Consider the following 5,464-nt stretch of genomic DNA (forward strand, 5'->3'; position numbering starts at 1 on the left):
GATGGTGAAGGGTATGCCAAATAACAAGTCACTTTGAGAACTCTACGACCCGCGACCACACGACCATCAAGTACTGAGTGATGAGGCTGGTCGTGGGTAGTGAAGATGGCTACAGTAACGATGGTTGTGTGTGATAACGATGGTTACAGTGATGAAGATAGTGTGTGTGTGGTGAAGCAAGGGCCAACAGGCCTTCTGTAGTTTCCTGAAATTTTCCCGTTTTTATGATGAAATCTATGATAGTTGTGTGTATGTCTCTCTCACTACAGTAACTTGCAACCAATACAAAATTTTACCCGTAATAATTTATAGTCGTTGGTTTGGATAATGAAACATTCACATTACAATGCTTATTCTGTATTAATAGTTGACTGCTGAGAAAAATAATGCAGCAAGAGTTCAGAGGTGACGAGGTGAGGTGGTCAGGTCGCTGCTGGTCTGATGCCTTGAGGACTTTCTTGATCGTCTTGAAGACAGGTGGATCACCACCCGCGACCCTTGTAGCCCTTGTGGCCACCGTCATCCCTGTCGTCGTAGCGGTCGTCGTGGTCGTCGAAGTGGTCATCATGGTCGTCCCTGTGGTAGCCGTCGCGCCTGAAGCCCGTGGCGACGTGAGCCATCACCATAGCCAGCACCATCATCACCACCATCAGGTACCCGCGGAAACTCATCATGGTCTGTGGGAGCCAAGCACAGCTGGTCAACAACACACACACACAGGCGGGACCAAAGAGCCGAAGCTCAACCCCCCTGCAAGCACAACTAGGAAAGTATACAAGACACTGGGTCATGGAATACTATTCATAAGACCATTAGAAACACAAATGGAAATTGAAGAAGACCTATTGGCCCATACAAGGCAGTTCCTATTACATCCTCACAAACCCATTTATGCCTAAGAATCCACAAAGGGAGAAATGAAACGAAATTTCCAAGCGTTTTCGTGTTCTAACACAATTTCAATTATTATTCATGTCTATCCTACGCTCGAAACAATCCAGCGATCCCACAGCTATTATATATATATATACCCTGGTAATTTGTTTCACGAATTAAAAAAATTCTTTCCAAATAAGTGTTCACTCTGGTTTTTCCTGACTCTAAACTTCCTAATCTATTTAAACATGAGTTTTGAGTTCTGTATTGTTTCATTTATATTAAATTTATATTATATATATATATATATATATATACATATCCCCCATTCACCCATTTATATACTTAACCAATTTACGTACTCAACACAATGTGTACCGTAGAACAGAGTCCGATAGAACACTGCATAACACAAAGGGTCCCGAATCCATCAACACAGCGGATCCCGTAGAGCCTCACGCAATGTATCAGGTTGTAAACGAGGCTGTAATTGAGTTGCAAGTGAAGCAACAAGTAACTTGAATAAGGCCCCAAGTGGGCTGCTAGTACGACGGCTAGTGGGCTTGAAGTGTGCTGAAGATGAAGCTTCAAGCTGACTAGACAGACAGATGGAGCTAATTTTAATAGACGGGCATGAGCAACGTAGGAGGCAAACAGCGAGAAGAAGCCAAACATGAATGAACTTTAGAAGGGATTAACTTATAACTTCACATTGTCTTCGAAGCTTATAAACTCAAACTTTGAGATAATGAACTTAGTATAATCTCTCACTTTTAATTTTAATAAGTAATATACTTTTGAGCAGACTAAAGTGGAACGTATAGCCAAACGGCAAAAATAAACAAATAAGTAAATAAGTAAATAGCTTATCTTCGATCTACTTATATTGGTATGGGTACCACAAAGCTCTCGATGAGACTGACCTGCCATCTACAAGCTGGTGCCTATAGAAACCATAAGCAAAGTGTACATAACACAACACTCACTAGGAACATGCTAGCAGATAATACAAAAATCCTGTCATACACCACTGACCACTGAAGACTACAAATACTGGACGCTATTCTCATAACAGTAAAATAGACCCACCATAAATATACAGAGTAATAACTTGGGTACCTTGCCTACGCTCAGACCCAGACCTCACCATACAGCACCTTGCCTACGCTCAGACCCAGACCTCACCATACAGCACCTTGCCTACGCTCAGACCCAGACCTCACCATACAGCACCTTGCCTACGCTCAGACCCAGACCTCACCATACAGCACCTTGCCAACGCTCAGACCCAGACCTCACCATGCAGCACCTTGCCTACGCTCAGACCCAGACCTCACCATACAGCACCTTGCCTACGCTCAGACCCAGACCTCACCATACAGCACCTTGCCTACGCTCAGACCCAGACCTCACCATACAGCACCTTGCCTACGCTCAGACCCAGACCTCACCATACAGCACCTTGCCTACGCTCAGACCCAGACCTCACCATACAGCACCTTGCCTACGCTCAGACCCAGACCTCACCATACAGCATCAGACATATCTACCGAGTTCTTCCCACCCACCACCTTACCTATTGTTTGATTGGCTTCCATCCCCATTATTCTCCTATTTCTTCATCTATGTGTGATTACTTCACTTTATCCCCCACACAACTTCACCTCTTCAATATGTATATTTAAGATAACTTTGCACCTTGTGTATTTTCACGACCAAAGATCACATTCACTCCAAAACATCTACCACCTACGGGTTATTCATGCCCGTGCCACCTCTTGGGTGGCTTAATTTACATCAATCAATCAATCTTGTGCATTCATTCCTTGCATCTGAAGATGTTCCAGAGTGGAAGGAACCAGTAGAAACCTTCACTAATTACTAGAGTTCCTTTACAATGAATTTTGGTAACTAGATTGCTGGTCTTACTCCCGTGAGTAAGAGAAATAGAAACAAAGAAAGCTTATACTATAAGATCAACAACGCCAGCAATGCGTTCATATTTAACCAAATAAATAAATACAATTATATATATATATATATATATATATATATATATATATATATATATATATATATATATATATTTATATATATATATATGCCATTTATAGTTATATTATGATATATTACAGTTGTTGTCATTACAACTTACTACACTGTGTTTGACCAATATAGTCCGTTTGATTAACACTTCTGTACAAAAGTCCCGTCTAGGCAGAAGAAACTAACACGTTTATAATAATAATAATAATAATAATAATAATAATAATAATAATAATAATAATAATAATGTTCATAGAAATCACATTATCGTGATGTATCAACGAGACAATGAATAAGGTGTCATAAGGAGAGTTCGAACCCTCTCACCTGCTTGGGAGTACCAAGTGAATGGGTTCGAATCCTCCTGACGACTCCTACTGATTGTCTTAATAATAATCTTACCTGAAGACTGTGATAGGTGTGTGTGTGTGTGTGTCTGGGGTCCTGCAGGAGTGTTGATGGTGCAGGTCCTTGAAGGCTGGTCTTATATATACCCTCCCTCGCCCTACTCTTCTGGATTTCACTGGTTTTTGTCTCATCTCACCTCCTGTCCTGGGATTTTCCCGCTTCCTTTGTTTCTTGTCGCTACCTTCCTTTTTTTTTTTGGATCTTTTCTTTCTCGCCTTCCCCTTTTCCTCTATGTCTTGCTCCTTCTTCCTTATTCCTGGCACTTGTTAGCCTTACCTCCTGATATATTGGTTGTCTTCTCCCATGGTCTTCAGCTCTTTATATCTCATTCCTTACCATCCTCCGAAGACGACGACGACGACTCGCCCTGCAGCGTACTCACGTCCCAGCCCTCACCACCATCCTCCACTGCTTCTCCTCTACTCCATCCCAGACTGTACGCAACCTGTCCTCTTAAAAAGAACGTTGCTTTTGGCCGTTTGCCCGTATGGCCGAATTTGGACGTAATTTGAAAATGAAAAAAAAATGAAAATAAATTTGGGATTTTTTTTTTCAACAACAGTAAGTTAAGGGTCCTCTGATGGGTTAGGTGGGCAGGAAATTCTCATAAAGTTTCAAAACGTTATGAAAAACGTTAATTTAAAGTGTCCTCTCATAACCTCTGCGCGTAGGCCGGACGACTCAAATAGAAAACGGAATAGAACGTCACTTTTGTGAGTCGATTTCATTTCAAATTACGTCCAAATTTGGCCATAGCGGCGCATACGAGCGAAAAGTGACGTTATTTTTAAGAAGACGGGTTGCTCACAGGATCCTCCCCCACACTTCTCCACTCACTTATCCCAAACCTCCTCTATCGCTCTTCCTCACTTCTCTATCCCTTAATACATACATAAAGTGTTAGATGTGTCTTTTACATAGTGTCATTAATGTACATTCACAAAGGTGAAATGTAATTCTGATCAGCTTCCATATATACTTTATACCCATACATATACATACACACACACACATATACATACATATATACACACACACACATATACATACATATATACACACACACACATGCATTCACATACATTTGTCTCATTTACTCTGACAGGGTGAGGTGGCTGATAAAGAAACTAGTGTGCAGTTAAGCACTTAATCACTGAAGGTGATGAAGGTGCTTTTACAAGCTCAGGTTATATAGTTACATCATATATATACATTGTATGATTGATATATTACATGGTCAATCTTGAATACAAGTCCAATATATCATCAAGTGTTCCAGTACTCATATTGTAACTACAGAGTTCAGCATACCTTAGCCCAGGAGGGCGAAAGTCAGTCAGTATGGGACATTCTACAATATAATGTTCAAGAGAGTGCATGTTTTCTCTTTCACTAAGTTGACACATTGTGTACTCGACCATGTAAACAGATTGAAGACAAGGTGGAATTCTCATGCAAAACGACAAGGCAGTGTGTGAGGAACTCAACAAAGATTTTAGGAAATTTTTGAAAAAGAAGCAGAGTTGAGAGATGAAAGGCCAGAGGAAACACTGGATGTTGACAACAGTTACTGTAGCGGTTAGAAAACATCAGAATTAGATACAACAAAATCAACAGGACTAGACTTATTATCACCTTGACTACTGTAGGAGGCCGCAGAGATGCTTTATAATCCGATAAATGAAACTTTTCAGTAAAACATTTGAGACTGGAAACTTCTCATAATTTAAACAAAAGCGAGGCAAACGGAGTCGCAATATTGACAATAGGGAGAGAGACAGGAGGCACTAAGATACACACCATTGTCACGTGACAAGTATTCTGTGTTAAGCGCTGAGAAAAGCAATCAGGCTGAAGATACTTGGTCACTTGGAGAGGACAAACTGTGTAAGAAATGGGCAGCATGGATTTAGAAGGAGACAGTCGAGCGTTATCAACATGACAAACATCCATGACAAGGTCACTATAACACGACAGGAACAAGAACTAGGACTCTAGTTACTCAGTCCTCTAGAACTGGGTAGACCGTATTTTACCAGACTGTCAGAAAGTGTTTGATACAGTTCCTCATGAGAGGCTGGTAGTCAAGAGGGAGAACATGTTGGGATAACTGGGAAACCACTTAACTCGGCAA

General features: G+C 41.0%; 1 long non-coding RNA gene across 1 annotated transcript; it reads right to left on the reverse strand.

Moving 5' to 3' along the window:
* Window positions 1–341: 341 nt before the first annotated feature.
* On the reverse strand, window positions 342–4,937 carry LOC123759221 (uncharacterized). Its single transcript, XR_006773011.2, has 2 exons — window positions 3,325–4,937; window positions 342–677 (listed from the first exon to the last, which is right to left on the reverse strand). It is a non-coding gene; the product is annotated as an uncharacterized lncRNA (long non-coding RNA).
* Between the last annotated feature and the right edge of the window lie 527 nt (window positions 4,938–5,464).

The sequence above is a fragment of the Procambarus clarkii genome, chromosome 15 (genome assembly GCF_040958095.1).
Source record: "Procambarus clarkii isolate CNS0578487 chromosome 15, FALCON_Pclarkii_2.0, whole genome shotgun sequence".
Lineage (NCBI taxonomy): Eukaryota > Metazoa > Arthropoda > Malacostraca > Decapoda > Cambaridae > Procambarus > Procambarus clarkii.